General features: G+C 43.2%; 1 non-coding gene across 1 annotated transcript; it reads left to right on the forward strand.

Annotated features, from left to right (window-relative positions):
• Window positions 1-17,290: 17,290 nt before the first annotated feature.
• On the forward strand, window positions 17,291-17,398 carry LOC117091190. Its single transcript, XR_004440303.1, has one exon. It is a non-coding gene; the product is annotated as a U6 spliceosomal RNA (small nuclear RNA).
• The last annotated feature ends 676 nt before the right edge of the window (window positions 17,399-18,074 follow it).

Here is an 18,074-nt window from a genome sequence, read left to right on the forward strand (position 1 = left end):
TTTATAAAATCAGATATTTTGAATATGTTTTACACCTCAGAAAGATCTCCTCCTCTCTGTGCTATAGGGGAGATGAGCATGCCCTTTACTTATTCCCAAGACTTCTGTTAATTACAAAGACCGACATTGACAAGCCAAGCTCTGGATTTTCATTAGTTAGCATTATAATCAAAAAGCAGGCCTGTGAGATTAATTTTACTGGCATAAATGCAGTAAAGAATGAATAAGATATAATAATAACAGTGAAATACAGAGCCTATAGCATTATTTTTCCACAGTATGTAATCACATATTTACAAATCTGAAAATGAAATAAATATCATTAGAATGTCACTCTGTACAAATTTATGGCAATGCACACAAAATACTCTAAAAGCTGCTTTATTTTTATGCAGTCTCATGCTTACATGAATATTTCTGTAACAGACAATTTTACGTTGATGCGACAAGAGATAATTGACCTTGAAGTTAAAGATAATAAATTTGGGTGTGACCAGGGACTATAAATTTCAGTTGATCTATATATATTTATAGCAAGATAGTTAAAATTTGAGGTTGTTCATCAGAGGCATAGCGTTATCTTAATATCTCTGATATGTAAATCATTTACTTTTTACAAAAGGTCCTCTTTCTTATGTAAACACAAACAACCATAAATTAAAATAAGTGGAAGATGACTAGTATGCTATTTTATTTTGCTTTATGTACAAAAGTAAACCTGCTTTGAAAACACAAATAATCTCTCTTGTAAGTAGGTACATATCTGGCACTTTATTTATTACATAGAAGAGAGCGCCAGCACCAGACTCTGCCAAAATGAAACAAAACAAGAACTGGCAAAATGATTGTTTCTAATATAAGCCAGGAAATTGTTTCACAGGTCAAGAATGAGGAAAACTTTTTTTTTTTTTTCAAGTTCTTACCTCTTATTGTCTTTAGGAGTTCCTGTTTATTATTGAGGTCATGTGTTTTTTTACCAGGTCAATTAGCTTACTCCTGCACTGCTGATCCTGGAATGAAAGTTTTTTTTATTGAAAGTCTATTTCCAGCCAGGAGTGGTGGCTCACACCTGTAATCCCAGCACTTTGGGAGGTTGAGGCAAAAGGATCCCTTGAGCCCAGGAGTTTAAGACAAGCCTGGGATGGCCCGGCGCGGTGGCTCAAGCCTGTAATCCCAGCACTTTGGGAGGCCGAGACGGGCGGATCACGAGGTCAGGAGATCGAAACCATCCTGGCTAACACAGTGAAACCCCGTCTCTACTAAAAAAGTACAAAAAACTAGCCGGGCAAGGTGGCAGGCGCCTGTAGTCCCAGCTACTGGGGAGGCTGAGGCAAGAGAATGGCGGGAACCCGGGAGGCGGAGCTTGCAGTGAGCTGACATCACATCACTGCACTCCAGCCTGGGGAACAGAGCGAGACTCTGTCTCAAAATAGAAATTAAAAACAAAAAAGCAAAAAAAGAAATTAAAATGCTACCTTAGAAAATACTCACTTGGCCGGGCGCGGTGGCTCAAGCCTGTAATCCCAGCACTTTGGGAGGCCGAGACGGGCGGATCACGAGGTCAGGAGATCGAGACCATCCTGGCTAACACGGTGAAACCCCATCTCTACTAAAAAAATCTACAAAAATCTAGCCGGGCGAGGTGGCGGGCGCCTGTAGTCCCAGCTACTCGGGAGGCTGAGGCAGGAGAATGGCGTAAACCCGGGAGGTGGAGCTTGCAGTGAGCTGAGATCGGGCCACTGTACTCCAGCCTGGGTGACAGAGCGAGACTCCGTCTCAAAAAAAAAAAAAAAAAAAGAAAATACTCACTTATGCAAAATAAACCCCACTAAGGAATAAGAAAGGAATAAAAAGAAGACATAAAAACAAAAACAGAGGTAAACTTAATTATATTTTAAAAATCACATTTTTATATAAACAATTATGAGAATATAAGAATAACGCTTCTCATACTGCACTCCAGCCTGGGCGACAGAGCCAGACTCCGTCTCAAAAAAAAAAACAAGCCTGGGTAACATAGTGAGACCCCATCTCTACAAAAAATGAAAAATTAGCTGGGTGTAGTCTTATCTACTTTGGGAAGCTGAGGTGGGAGGATTGCTTGAGCCCTGAAGGTGGAGGTGGCAGTGAGCTGTGATTGTACCACTGCACTCCAACCTTGGGGACAGAGCAAAACACTGACTCAAAAAAAAAAAAAAGGCTGGGGGCGGTGACTCACGCCTGTAATCCCAGCACTTTGGGAGGCCAAGGCGGGCAGATCACAAGGTCAGGAGATCGAGACCATCCTGGCTAACACAGTGAAACCCTGTCTCTACTAAAAATACAAAATATTTGCCAGGCGTGGTGGTGGGTGCCTGTAGTCCCAGCTACTTGGGAGGCTGAGGCAGGAGAATGGCGTGAACCGAGGAGGCAAAGGTTGCAGTGAGCCGAGATTGCACCACTGCACTCCAGCCTGGGCGACAGAGTGAGACTCTATCTCAAAAAAAAAAAAAAAAAGGAAAAGAAAAGAAAGAAATAAAGTCTATATCCAATAGCCAGAGGTACAGAGGTATATCTCTAAGGTCGTTGATCTTCCAAATATAATGCAAAACCCAGAAGACATTTTTTAAAATGATAAATTTGACTACTAAACAAAAAATTATGCATGGCATAAGTCACAATTAACAAAGTCAAAAGAAAAATGAGACAAATATTTAATAAGAATATCTGGAAGCACTCAAGATCCATTAAGGTAATTGGAGTGTAATATCAGGGAGAAAGAGCTAGAATGTAACTGAACTCAATATACTGATTGGGTTTTAATCCTAAAATACTGATTTTTATACTGTCCAAAGAAATTTTGCAATCAAAACAAAGATCAGAAGAAATAACTAAAGGCTAGCCAGAGAGCAAGATTTTGCAGTGATTAGCTCTCACTATCCAGAGTCCAGAGAAATTTACTATGGTGGACACACAAATACTCTAGTTGTTCCATAGTTATATACTATTTTGGGATAATAATACTTTATTTTAGTTTGGATAAAGTATCTCTTAAAACTATATAACTCCTGTTATTCCAGTTTCATTCTCCTTTAAGTAAACTGATTCTGTCAATACTTACCAGTTACTGGCCGGGCATAGCAGCTCACACTTGTAATCCCAACACTTTGGGAGGTTGAGGCGGGTGAATCACCTGAGGTCAGGAGTTCGAGACCAGCCTGGCCAACATGGTGAAAACCCGCCTCTACCAAAAATACACAGATTAGCTGAGCATGGTGGCAGGCACCTGTAATCCCAGCTACTAGGGAGGCTGAGACAGGAGAATCGCTTGAGCCCAAGAGGTGAAGGTTGCAGTGAACCAAGATTGCATCACTGCACTTTAGCCTGGGTGACAGAGAGAGACTCTATCTAAAAAAAAAAAAAAAAAAAAAAAAAAAAAAAAAAAAGCAGATACCAGCTATCAAAAAGCGAACATGAAAAATATATGTAATTTTCACTATAAATTTTTCTGGTAGACATCCTGGTTTACATAGTTTCCTATAAGTTTGGTTATCATTAATTCTTTGGTTATCTTGGTATTCACGGAATCTCATCAATTCTGGATTCATTCACAATTTTGACTTTTCACGCCTGGGAACTGGGACCAGACTATAAGTTGATGACTCTTAACATTTTCACCTATGAGCCCTTACCCAAGTAGCCAAATGATCTCAAGGTATGTCTGTTTCAGTTAGCCTTTGTTGTATAACAAATCACCTCTAGCCAGGTGCAGTGGCTCACGCCTGTAATCCCAGCACTTTGGGAGGCCAAAGTGGGTGGATCACAAGGTCAAAAGTTTAAGACCAGCCTGGCCAACATGGTGAAACCCTGTCTCTACTAAAAATATTTTTAAAATTAGCTGGGCCTGGTGGTGGGTGCCTGTAATCCCAGCTACTCGGGAGGCTGAGGCAGAGAATTGCTTGAACCCAGGATGTGGACGTTACAGTGAGCCAAGATCACGCCATGCACTCCAGCCTGGGCGACAGAGCGAGACTTCATCTCAAAACAAAACAAAGAATACCCAAAAAACAAAAACAAAAAACAATTCACCTCTAAAATTAGTAGCCTATAACAGCTTCTCTTTATTTCTCATATTTCTGTGGATTGAAATTTGGACTGGAATTAGCTGAGTGGAGATTCTTCTGATCTTCCCTGGAACCACTTGACTAGTCATCTCTCTAAGATGGTCTTTTGTTTACATACCTAGCACTTGGTCAACTTACATACTTGTATACTGTATGCAACTTGTATAATTCAGGTCATGGCCTCATCTTTAGTATGCTATACCAAGCTTCTTTATACAATAGTCTCAGGGCAGAATTCTAAGAGCGAGAGCAGAAGCCAGAAGACCTTTTCAAATTGAAATTCAGAAGTCATCACTTCTCCATTTTATTGGTCAAAGTCACAAGACCAGCCCAGGATTCAAGAGGTGGGTAAATAGACTTCACCTCTTTTCAGGAGGAGATACAAATAATCTGTAGCTTTATTTATTTATTTATTTACAAGACAGAGTCTCACTCTGTTGCCCAGGCTGGAGTGCAGTGACGCGATCTCGGCTCACTGCAACCTCCACCTCCAGAGTTCAAGCAATTCTCCCGCCTCAGCCTCCCAAGCTGGGATTAGCCTGCCACCATGCGTGGCTGATTTTTGTATCTTTAGTAGAGATGGGATTTCAGCATGGTGGCCAGGCTGGTCTCAAACTCCTGTCCTCAGGTGACCTGCCCACCTTGGCCACCCAAAGTGTTGGGATTACAGGCATGAGCCATCTTGCCCAGTTCCCTGTAGCTATATTTAATTACCCACAATTTGTAACACTGATTCATAATAGTCCCAATAATGTTCTTTATAGAAAAAGAAGATTCTCTGGTCTGGGATCCAATCTAGGTTCATACAGTACATTTAGTTGTCATGTCTCTTTGGTCTCCATTAATCTGCAACAATTCCTTAGCTTTTCTTTGTCCTTCATGATGTTGACAGTTTAAAATTTTGTCTTTTGGGTTATGTGACATTTTGAATTTTGTAACATGTCCCTCAATTTGGCTTTGTTGGATATTTCCTTTTGATTAGATTCAGATTTTTCATTTTTGGCAGAAAAACTATATAAGAGCTATTATGACCATCTCACTGCAGTGCAGCAGGAGAAAATGATGTCAGCTTGCCCCATTATTGGTGATATTAACTTTGATTACTTGGTGCTTTCACTGTCAATTACTATTTTTCTTTTGTAATTAATTAATAGTAATTAATTGTGTTATAAGATGCTCCTTATCAAACTTTCACCGACTAGTTGTAGTATCAATTAATTACGTCTAAAAATGTAAAGAAGTGCCAGGCGTGGTGGCTCACACCTGTACTTCACCCTGGGCGACAAGAGTAAGACTCTTGTCTCAAAAAAAAAAGAAAAAATTTAAAAGGAAACATTGTTTTAAACTTAGATTCAAACATCAGTTTGCTACTTATCAGCTGTGTGACCTTAGGGCAACTCACCAGATGGCTCTGAGCCTCAGTTTCCTCATGTGTAGATTGTAGATAATAATACTTTTCTCATAAAATTAATGTGGGTAATACATGTAAAGTACTTAGCAGAGTGATTACCATTCATTTTATTTCACTAGTTTTTACTAAAATTCTTTAAATTTTAGTAGTGTGTAAGAAAAGATCATCTTTGTCCTAACAGAGGCTATAGTCTAGTCTAGTCTAGAGTAGAGGTCAGCAAACTTTTTCCTGTAAAGAGCAGATGGTGGCTGGGCACAGTGGGTCACCCCTGTAATCCCAGCATTTTGGGAGGCCAAGGCAGGCAGATCAGCTGAGGTCAGGATTTCAAGACCAACTTGGCCAACATAGCAAAACCCCATGTCTACTAAAAATATAAACATTAGCTGGGTGTGGTGGTGCATATCTGTAACCCCAGCTACTCAGGAGGCTGAGGCATGAGAATCACTTGAATCTGGGAGTCGGAGGTTGCAGTGAGCTGAGACCGCGCCATTGCACTCCAGCTTGGGCAAAAAGAGCGAAATTCCATCTCAAAACAACAAAAAAAATGCAGATGGTAATTATTTTAGAAGCCATATGGGCAATACACAAATGAATGAATTTTACTGTATTCCGATAAAACTTTATTTATAAAACAAGTGGTAGGCTGGACTTGGCCCATGGGCTGGAGTTTGCTGATCTCTGGTCTAGAGCAAACAGACCAACAAGAATATATAATTACAAACAAACAAACAAAAAAACCCAGCCAAACAAAAATAAATAAAAATAATTACAAATCATAAGTGCTATGAAGGAAAAAGATAGGTTTTAGAGGATTATATAACAGTGACCTCACTTTGTCTACAATGTTAGGAGTAGCAAAGCTAAAGCAGTAGCATTTACACTGAGACCTGGAAAGTAGGTAGTCATTAACTAAATATGTGGTGGCAGGGAGCTTATCAGGCAGAGCAAACAGCATATTCTAAGGAAGTGAGGGAGAAAGTTACATAACTTTTTCTTTTCTTTTTTTTCTTTTTTTTTTTGAGACAGGGTCTCACTCTGTTGTCCCGCTTGGAGGGCAGTGGCACAATCATGGCCCACTGGAGCCTTAAACTCCTGGGCTCAAGCAATCCTCCCACCTCAACCTCCTGAGTAGCTGGGACCACAGGTGTGCTCCATCATGACCAGCTATTTTTGTATTTTTTTGTAGAGATGGCGCTCTCACTATGTTGCCCAGGCTTGTCTTGAACTCCTGGACTCAAGTGAGCCTCCTGCTTCACCCTCCCAAAATGCTGGGATTATAGATATAAGCCACCGTACCAGCTGAACTTTTTTTTTTTTTTTTTTTTTTAGACGGAGTCTCGCTCTGTCCCAGGCTGGAGTGCACTGGCCAGATCTCAGCTCACTGCAAGCTCCGCCTCCCGGGTTTACGCCATTCTCCTGCCTCAGCCTCCCGAGTAGCTGGGACTACAGGCGCCCGCCACCTCGCCCGGCTAGTTTTTTTTTTTGTATTTTTTAGTAGAGACGGGGTTTCACCGTGTTAGCCAGGATGGTCTCGATCTCCTGACCTTGTGATCTGCCCGCCTCAGCCTCCCAAAGTGCTGGGATTACAGGCTTGAGCCACCGCGCCCGGCCTTTTTTTTTTTTTAGATGGAGTCTGGCTCTGTTGCCAGGTTGGAGTACAGTGGCGAAATCTCGGCTCACTGCAACCTCTGCCTCCCGTGTTCAAGTGATCTCCTGTCTCAGCCTCCCGGGTAGCTGGGCCTACAGGTATCCACCACCATGCCCAGCTAATTTTTATATTTTTAGTAGAGACGGGGTTTCACCATGTTGGCCAGGATGGTCTCAATCTCTTGACCTTGTGATCGTCCACCTCGGCCTCCCAAAGTGCTGGGATTACAGGCTGAGCCACCGCACCGGGCAAGCTTTGAATTCTTAAAAAATTTTCAGCTGAGGCCAGATGCGGTGGCTCACACCTGTAATCCCCAGCACTTCGGGAGGCCAAGGTGGGCAGATCACGAGGTCAGGAAACCAAGACCATCCTGGCCAACACACTGCAACGTTGTCTCTACTAAAAATACAAAAAATTAGCTGGGCGTGGTGATGGGCGCCTATAGTCCCAGCTACTCGGGAGGCTGAGGCAAGATAATCGCTTGAACCCAGGATGCGGAGATTGCAGTGAGCCAAGATGGTGCCACTGCACTCCAGCCTGGGCGACAAAGCCAGACAGTCAGACTTGGTCTCAAAAAAAAAAGAATTGAAAGTCAATGTAACTAGAAGACAAAAAAGAAAAATGATGTGGGAATCTTTGAATGAATAAACATTTGTTAAAAGATTCCCCACATCATTTTTCTTACTTTTCTTGCCGCATGCTAGGCATTATTCTAGCTAAAAGGAATACACTGGTAAACAAGACTATTAAGGTCCCTACCTCTATGGAGTTGACATTTGGGATAGAGGTGGGTGTTGGAGATGGATAATAAACACATGAATACATAATTACATACTTAATATGTAATCGTATAGACGTATGTGCATGTGTAAATAAATGTGTTTACAGATTACAAGTACCAAGAATAAGATGCTTTTTGTTCTTTGAAACAGGGTCTTGCTCTGTCACCCAGGCTGAAGTGCCGTACTGCAATCCTAGCTCACTGCAGCCTCAACCTCTCAGGCAATCCTCCCACCTCAGCCTCTTGAGTAGCTGGGACTACAGGTGCACGCTACCACATCCAGCTAATTTTTAAAAATTTTTTGTAAAGATGGAGTTTCACCATGTTGCCCAGGCTGGTCTTGAATTCCTGGGCTCAAGTGATCCTCCCACCTTGGTTTCCTAAATTGTTGGGATTACAGGTGTGAACCACTGTGCCCAGCCTGGAGAGGACTTTTTGAGGAAGTGACATTTGATCCAAGACTTGAACACTGAGAAAAGGCCAAATACATGAAAGCAGAAAGAAGAATGTTAACAACTGTGAAACAACAAAAGCAGATGCCCTGAGACAATAAAGAACCACTACTGAGGAAGGAACCTACAGGCAGCCAAAGGGAGAGGGCTGTGAAACAAGATGGGAGAGGCAGGCAAAGGCCAGATCACACAGCCTTGGAGTCCACGGTGAGAACTTTGGACTTCATTTGAAATGCACTGAAAATCAATGGCAAGATTTTGCTGAAGGGAGTGACATGACATTTTAAAAAGATTATTCTGGGTGCAGTGTGATGAATACAATAGAGAAAAAACAAGATTGAAAGCAGAAAGGAAGTTAAAAGGCTTTTGGACTAATCCAGGTGAGAAACTACGAGGTAGTTAAAATGAGGGTGGTGACAGTAAAGATAGAAGGAAATAAACAGTTTAGAAAGATACTTAAATGATAAAACCGATGGAACTTGCTGATTTGTTAGATATGAGTACTAAAAGAGAAAGATGGTCCCCAAACTCCTGAAAGGAGAAACTGGGTGAATGTTGGTGCCATTCACTGGGATATCCAAGTGGAAATGTTAAATGTGCAGTTGAAAATAGGCACTCAGGCCAGACGCGGTGTCTTACACCTGTAATCCCAGCACTTTGGGAGGCCGAGGTGGGTGGATCATGTGAGGTCAGGAGTTTGAGATGAGTCTGGCTAACATGATAAAACCCCATTGCTACTAAAAATAAAAAAACTAGCCGGGCATGGTGGTACATGGTGGTACACTCCCAGCTACTTGGGAGGCTGAGGCTAGAGAATGGCTTGAACCCAGGAGGCTTGAACCCAGGAGCTGAGATCGTGCCACTGCACCACAGCCTAGGTGACAAAGTGAGACTGCGTCTCAAAAAAAAAAAAAGGAAAGGAAAATAGGAGCTCAGAGGGTAGGCACTGTGGCTCGTGCCTGTAATCCCAGCACTTTGGGAGGCCGAAACAGGTGGATTGCTTGAACTCCAGAGTTTGAGACCAGCCTGGGCAACATGGCAAAACCCCTTCTCTACAAAAAAATACAAAAATTAGCTGGTGCTTGGTGGCTCATCCCTGCAGTCCCAGCTACTTGGGAGGCTGAGGCAGGAGAATGACTTGAGCACTGAAAGTCAAGGCTGCAATGAGCCATGATCGCACCATTGTACTCCAGCCTGGGTGACAGAGTGGGATCTTCTGAAAAAAAAAAGAAAGAAAGAAAAGAAAAAGAAAATAGGAGCTCAGAGGAGAACTGGGGATGTATTTATCCACACGTGGTAATCAGAGCCATGGATACGGTTAAAGAGAAAGGAGATAAGAAAAGCCTGCCTAAGTCTGAATCTTGAGAAATGTGGACGTGTAAAGACTGACAGAAGCTATAACCCCAGTGCTTTGGGAGGCTGAGGCGAGCAGATCACCTGAGGTCAGGAGTTCGAGACCAGCCTGGCCAACGTGGTGAAACCCCGTAGCTACTAAAAAAATACAAAAATTGTCTGGGCGTGGTGGCTAACGCCTGTAATTCCAGCACTTTGGGAGGCTGAGGCGGGCAGATTGCCTGAAGTCAGAAGTTCAAGATCAGCCTGACCAACATGGTGAAATCTGTCTCTACTAAAAATACAAAAATTAGCTGGGCCCGGTGGCGCATAGCTGTAGTCCCAGCTACTGGGGAGGCTGAAGCAGGAGAATTGCTTGAACCCAGGAGGCAGAGGTTGCAGTGAGCCGAGATCCTGCCACTGTACTCCAATCTGGGCGACAGAGCGAGACTCCATCTCAAAAATAAAAAATTAGCCAGGCATGGTGGCACACACCTATAACCCAGCTTCTCAGGAGGCTGAGGCAGGAGAATAACTTGAACCTGGGTGGGGGAGGTTGCAGTGAGCCAAGATCGCGACACTGCACTCTAGCCTGGGGGATAGGGCATGCACTCCAGCCTGGGGGATAGAGAGAGACTCTGTCTCAAAAAAAAAAGAATTAGCTGGGCCTGGTGGCAGGCGCCTGTAATCCCAGCTACTGGAGAGGCTGAGGCAGGAGAATCGCTTGACCCTAGGAGGCTGAGATTGCAGTGAACTGAGATCGCACCACTGCACTCCAGCTTGGACTAAGCGAAACTCTGTATAAAAAAAAAAAAAAAGCCCGGAGCACGGTGCGGTGGCTCACGCCTGTAATCCCAGCACTTTGGGAGGCTGAGGCAGGTGGATCATGAGGTCAGGAGATCGAGACCATCCTATCCTGGCTAACACGATGAAACCCCGTCTCCACTAAAAATACAAAAATTAGCCGGGCATGGTGGCGGGCGCCTGTAGTCCTAGCTACTCTGGAGGCTGAGGCAGGAGAATGGCGTGAACCCGGGAGGCGGAGCTTGCAGTGAGCCAAGATCGCACCACTGCTGCACTCCAGTCTGGGCGACAGAGAGACAGAGGCTATAATCCCAGCCTCCCAAAGTGCTGGGATTATAGCTTCTGCCAGTCTTTACATGTCCAAATTTCTCAAGATTCTGTCTCAAAAAAAAATAAAAAAATAAAAAAAGATGCAGGCAGAACACCAGGAGAACATCATGTCACAGAATGCTGCTGAGAGTTGAGGAATAGGAGGATTGAAAAACAGCCACTGGAGGGAACGACAAAGGGATCAGTGATAGCCTTGGGAAGAGTCATTTTTGGGAAGAGGATGAAGCTAGATTGCAGTGTCAGAGGAATAAGTACAAGATGACAGCGAGTGTAGACGACTGTGAGAAACATAGACATAAAAGGGAAGAGAGAGAGGCCACAGACTCATCCCTCCATAAATAACAGTTTTGTTATTACTATTTACTAGTAATTTTTAAAAAGCAAAACTTTGAGACACATATTTACTTCCCCACATTACCAGTCAATTATTACATCATAATTCTGAGTGGCTGTCTTATATCTTCTCAGAAAAAGCGCACTATTGAGGGGCTGGCATCTTATAGGGAGCTTCCGTCTTTGGTCATAGCATTAGGAGCCCTTGGTTTCACAGGTCATTTAATAGACTGTTTAGGTACTTACACTTAAGATTTTCACCTAAGTATCCAACTTACTTGTTTACTGGATTTTTTGATTAATTTTTTTTTGGAAACAGAATCTCACTGTCACCCAGGCTGGAGTGCAGTGGTACAATCATAGCTCACTGCAGCCTTGCCCTCCCAGGCTCAAGTGATCCTCCCACCTCAGCCTCCCAAGTAGCTGGGAATACAGGCATGCACAACCACACTGCTTAATTTTTTTACTTTTTGTAGAGATGGGGTTTCACCATATTGCCCAGTCTGGTTCTTGAACTCCTGGGCATAAGTGATCCACCTGCTTCGGCCTCCCAAAGTGCTAGGATTACAGGTGTGAGCCACTGTGTCCAGCCTTAATTAATTATTTTAACATTAATTTTATTTTTTAAAAAAATAAGCGGGCCAGGCCGGGCGTGGTGGCTCACACCTGTAATCCCAGCACTTTGGGAGGCTGAGGCGGGCGGATCACGAGGTCAGGAGATCGAGACCATCCTGGCTAACATGGCGAAACCTCGTCTCTACTAAAAATACAAAAAATTAGCCAGGTGTAGTGGTGGGCGCCCATAGTATCAGCTACTCGGGAGGCTGAGGCAGGAGAATGGTATGAACCCGGGATGCGGAGCTTGCAGTGAGCTGAGATAGTGCCACCGCACTCCAGCCTGGGCGACAGAGTGAGACTCCATCTCAAAAAAAAAAAAAAAAAAAGCAGGCCAGGTGTGGTGGGTCACACCTGTAATCCCAGCACTTTGGGAGGCCAAGGCGGAAGGATCACCTGAGGTCAGGAGTTTGAGACCATCCTGGCCAACATCGTGAAACCCCGTCTCTACTGAAAATAAAAAAATCAGCTGGGCATGATGGCACACGCCTGTAGTCCCAGCTACTCAGGAGGCTGAGGCAGGAGAATCGCTTGAACCCAGGAAGTGGAGGTTACAGTGAGCCAAGATCTCGCCACTGTACTCCAGCCTGGTGACAGAGCAAGACTCCATCTAAAAAAAGAAAAAATGCAATACATCCAAATGCTTCAAAATTCAGAAGGAGGCTGGGCACGGTGGCTCACGCCTGTAATCCCAGCACTTTGGGAGGCAAAGGCAGGTGGATCACCTGAAGTCAGGAGTTCGAGACCAGCCTGGCCAACATGGTGAAACCCCATCTCTACTAAAAATACAAAAATTAGCCAGGCGTGGCAATGCACACCTGTAATCCCAGCTACTCATGAAGCTGAGGCATGAGAATCACTTGAAAACAGGAGGCGGAGGTTGTGGTGAGCCGAGATCATGCCACTGCACTCCATCCTGGCCAGGGGGAGACTCTGTCTCAAAAAAAAAATAAAAAATTCAGAAAGAACTAAAAGTTCAGTGAAAGTTTACTTTTCACCCTATTCCTGAACCCCTAGTTTCCTTCCTGGGGCAGCTGTATTTTATTTAACCAGGAGCCTAGTGATGAAAAGCTGCTTGTTAACAGTCTTTTCCTATTATGAATAATGAAGCAATGGATAACCTTGTATATGTTATTCTGTGCATGCATGAGTGTCTTCAGTCTGTTTCCCTAGAAGCTGAGACTAGTGGAGCTTAGCAGGCAAGTGATTTATTAGGAAAGTAGTCTAGGTAGAAATTTAGGAGATTGAGGGAGGGAAGCAGGCCAGGGGAGGGGAAGAAGGAAAGCAAGGATGGTTTCAGGGGAAGTCTAGACTCAGCCTGTTCCTACCAGGAGCCCTGAAGCATAAAGTGCAAGCAGAATCTGTCTGTCCTTAGGCAAGAGACCAGAACATTTGTACCCCACCATAGACAGTCACTGGTTAAAGCAGCACATGACTCCCATGAACCTCATGTCCAGGTGGCTCTAATCATGCAAGTCCAATCCCCTGGGGTTCTAGGTAGAAACCATTACCAGCAGTGTCCACAGCTCCTGGGGGAATGGGCACCACAAAATGTTAGCAGGGATCCCCAGGGATTGAGGTGGGGACACCAACAGATTCTGCCATGGTGGATTTGTTGATGAAAAGCATCAAACTCTGTTAACTATTTGAAGAGATTTATTCTGAGCCAAATATGAGTGACCATGGCCGGTGACACAGCCTGCAGGAGGTCCTGAGAACATGTGCTTAAGGTGGTCGGGGCACAGCTTGGGTTTATACATTTTAGGGATACATGAGACACCAATCAAATACATTTAAGAAATATATTGGTTTGGTTCAGAAAGGCAGGACAACGCAAAGCCGGGGCTTCCACACTATAGGTAAATTTAAACACTTTCTGGTTGATAGTTGGTTGAGTTTCTCTGAAGACCTGGGATCAATGGAAAGAAAATGTTCAGATTAAGATAAAGGATTGTGGAGACCAAGTTTTATTGTGCAGAGGAAGCTCTCAGATAGCAGACTTCAGGGAGAGCAGTTTGCAAAATGTTTCTTATTGCACTTAGAAGGGTGCCTGGCTCTTAGCTGATTATCTTCTGGATCTGGAAAGGAAGGAAGGAAAACAAAGGGGGAAGGGGATTCTCTACGGAATGTGGATTTTTCCCACAAGAGACTTTGCAGGGCAATTTCAAGGCATGCCAGAGAAACACGTATTGCGGTAAAATATTTTGATATTCTTCCTTGTTATGCTAGAGTCAGATTGGAAAGTAAGTCACAATATACAGGATTAAATAAAACCCATCTGATGAGAATTGATCATTTGCAGGATATGACTCCCCAGACCCCTTAGATAGGAATTTGGGGGAAAAAAATCAGAGCTTAGTCCTCAAATATCACTATAGGATAAATTCCTGGAGGTAAAATTGCTGGATGAAGCTAACACTATTAGTTCCCTATTTTAAAAATATCCCCCTCTACACACACACACACACCATTTTTCATAATACAACCCTGCTTTTATTTGAAATAGCCATGTGTTCAATTTAAAAACTCACTTTCCCATCCTCATTTGCATTTGTGCTAGTCATGTGGCGCTGCGCTTAGCAATAAGATGAAGGTGGTGGTTTCTGAGGGTAGTGTCCCTTTCAGAATAAAAAGACAAGCTTTTTTGCCTTCTTCATCCTTTACTTTATATTCCTCTTTCTGCCAGGAATGTAAATGTGAGTCTGTGGTGTCACGCGCGTCCGTGTGAAAAGACCACCAGACAGGCTTTGTGTGAGCAACAAGGCTGTTTATTTTACCTGGGTGCAGGCGGGCTGAGTCTGAAAAGAAGGTCAGAGAAGGGAGATGGGGTGGGGCCATTTTATAGGATTTGGGTGGGTAGTAGAAAATTACAGTCAAAGGGGGTTGTTCTCTGGCGGGTAGGGGCGGGGGTCACAAGGTGCTCAGTGGGGGAGCTTCTGAGCCAGGAGAAGGAATTTTACAAGGTTAATCGCTCAGTTAAGGTGGAGCAGGAGCAAATCACAATGGTGGGATGTCATCAGTTAAGGCAGGAACAGGCCATTTTCACTTCTTTTGTGATTCTTCAGTTACTTCAGGTCATCTGGATGTATACGTGCAGGTCACAGGGGATATGATGGCTTAGCTTGGGCTCAGAGGCCTGACGTGTGGGTGCAGCAGCTATCTTGTGGTCATGAAACAGAGGCAGGAAAATGAAGACCTATGACCTAAAACGCAGGAAGTCAACACAATTTGTATTAAAATACACTGCAATAAGTGTCTTCTCTTTCCCAGGTCTGGGTGCATAATTATGTCAATGAAAAGAGTCAAACTGTAAAATATTTGAAGAAATTTATTCTGCCAAACTTGAGTGATCATGGCCCGTGACATAGCACTCAGGACATCCTGAGAATGTGTGCCCAAGGCTAATGGGGTGCAGCTTAGTTTTATACACTTTAGGGAGACGTGAGACTTCCATTAAATACATTTAGGAAATACATTGGTTTGGTTCAGAAGGGCGAGACCACTGGAAGGGGGTTAGAGGAGAGGCTGCCAGGCTGCAGGTAGATTTAAAAATTTTCTGCTTGACAATTGGTTGAGTTTATCTAAAGACCTGGGATGAATAGAAAGGAAATGTCTGGGTTAAGATGAAGGATTATGGAGACCAAAGTTCTGATTTGCAGAGGAGGTCTTCAGTTAGTGGGCTTCAGAGAGAACAGGCTGTAAAATATTTCTTATCAGACTGAATTATGTGTTGACGTTAATGCCAGAGAGGTATAACGAGGCATGTGTGACCCCCGCCCCCACCTTTCCATTATGGCCTGAACCAGTCTTCCAGGTTAAATTTTAAAAGTGCCCTGGCCAGGAGAAAGTCCATTCAGATGGTTGGGGGACCTTAGAATTTTATTTTTGATTTAGAATTATTACACAAATCTACTTTCATTTATATGGTATTTTATGTATTACAAGTATACTTTCACAAACCTTTTTTTTCCACCTCACTTTATTTTTGCAATATCTCCCATCCACATGACAAGTATTGGTACTCTTGAAAAAAATATATCTCCCGCAGTAGTAAAAGCTAATAATTCACTGATGACTAATTTTGACTTAGTTTGTTTTCCTTCTAACAACTAGCTGAGATGAGCTACTCTAAAAGTATGGGATTTAAAATATGGGAAAAGTAATCTTGTAACAGAGTCTTTGGGAGGGGATCCATACCCCAAAATAGAAGTACAGGGTAGAGTCCCGTGAGAGCACCAAAGATCAAAGAAAAGATGCAGTAAATGTGGGGGAAGGAGGGCAGAAGGGATGTCCATGCGTTACTAAAGTCAACTTTTATCTATTCTGAAGTTTTGCACTGTAGTCTGTGGGAAATACATTTTCCCTGTATTACTCAGTGTTCCTGCAAAACTTCAGCCTCTTGAACCACAGATACTGATCTACAATTAAAATAAGAATGCTTACTTTCATTTCCCCCATAAATATTTGTTCTCTACAACCTTCATTATGGAGCCATTGGCTTCCACTTAAAGGATAATAAAACTTCTCTTATCTTACCTGGAGGCAGAGCCTTACATTCCAGGATAGGGAACTTCCCCTCCTCCCTAGAAAGACCTCTGAAAGAATGTAGAGAACTCTCTCTCCATGACTTTGCATGTCAAAAGTGGGGAAAATCCTCAAAGAGGCTGTTTTATCTTCCCAGTAGAGATAGATATTTAGATTCCAAAAGGTGAGAATCTGTTCCTAAGGAAAATGTGTTTACCTTAGGGAACAAAGCTTTTTCCCTCTCCTTTGAGGAGAGTCTCTTTCCTATATGAACTCTCAGGCTTGAGGACAATTCAGCAAAGTCACTGTGGCTACTCTTATTACTGTGAGTAAAGCTCTGATTTTTGACTCCGAGACCTGATGTTTCAGCTAGTATCTATTTATTTATCATCTCTATGTGCTTATTTATGACTGTGCAAGTGGGATAAGGTCTCACACCCATCACAATTTCCTTTTTTTTTTTTTAAGAGACAGGATCTTGCTATACTGCCCAGGCTGGTCTGAAACTCCTGGCCTCTAACAATCTTCCCACATTGACCTCCCAAAGTATTGGTATTACAGACATGAGATACCTTGCCTGGTCCCATCACAGTTTTTGATTTGACATAATTCTCCTTTAAAAAATTGGTAAATTGTGCTTGCTTCAGCATATATATACATATACATATATAAATTTTTTTTTTTTTTTGAGACAGAATCTCACTCTATCGCCCAGGCTGGAGTGCAGTGGCACGATCTTGGCTCACTGCAAGCTCCGCCTCCCGGGTTCACACCATTCTCCTGCCTCAGCCTCCTGAGTAACTGGGACTACAGGTGCCCACCACCACGCCCGGCTAATTTTTTGTATTTTCAGTAGAGACAGGGTTTCACCGTGTTAGCCAGGATGGTTCCGATCTCCTGACCTCATGATCTCTCTGCCTTGGCTTCCCAAAGTACTGGGATTACGGGCGTGAGCCACCGCACACCGCCTAGCATATATATTAAAATTGGATGATACAAAGTAGATTAGCATGCCTCCTGTGAAAGGATGACATGCTGAAATGGAAATTCGTGCTCCATATTTTTTCTAAATTGGTAAATTACTCTTTAATAGTGAATTACCCAACATTGTGGGGGTTTTTTGTTTTTGTTTTTGTTTTGAGACAGAGCCTCACTGTCTCTCAGGCTGGAGTGCAATGACATGATCTTGGCTCACTGCAACCTCCACCTCCTGGGTTCAAGCGATTCTCCTGCCTCAGCCACCTGAGTAGCTGGGATTACAGGCACATGCCACCACACCCGACTAATTTTTGTATTTTTAGTAGAGATGTGGCTTTGTCATGTTGCCCAGGCTGGTCTTGAACTCCTGGCCTCACGTGAGGCTCACGTCAGCCTCCCAAAGGGCTGGGACTGCAGGCACAAGCCACCGCTGTGGGCCTGTATTTCTAATATATACATACAAGATCATTTATGTATTTTACTGCCCAAAATGGAAGAAACCTCATCATGAAGAGACATTAAAAAACCTAAATTGATGGACATTCTAAAAATATATTTGTCTGTAAAGACTAACTTCTGATTTTTATTTTTATTTTTATTTATTTATTTATTTTATCCTGCCCAAATTCCTATCTTAAGGGTCTGGAGAGTCATGTCCTACAAACTATAAATTCTCGTCAGAGGTTTGATTTAACACTGTATATTGTGACTTACTTTCCAATCTGACTCTGGCATAACATTATGTGACAAAGAAGAAGAAAGT

Source organism: Trachypithecus francoisi, unplaced genomic scaffold (genome assembly GCF_009764315.1).
Source record: "Trachypithecus francoisi isolate TF-2019V2 unplaced genomic scaffold, Tfra_2.0 Lachesis_group11, whole genome shotgun sequence".
Classification (NCBI taxonomy): domain Eukaryota; kingdom Metazoa; phylum Chordata; class Mammalia; order Primates; family Cercopithecidae; genus Trachypithecus; species Trachypithecus francoisi.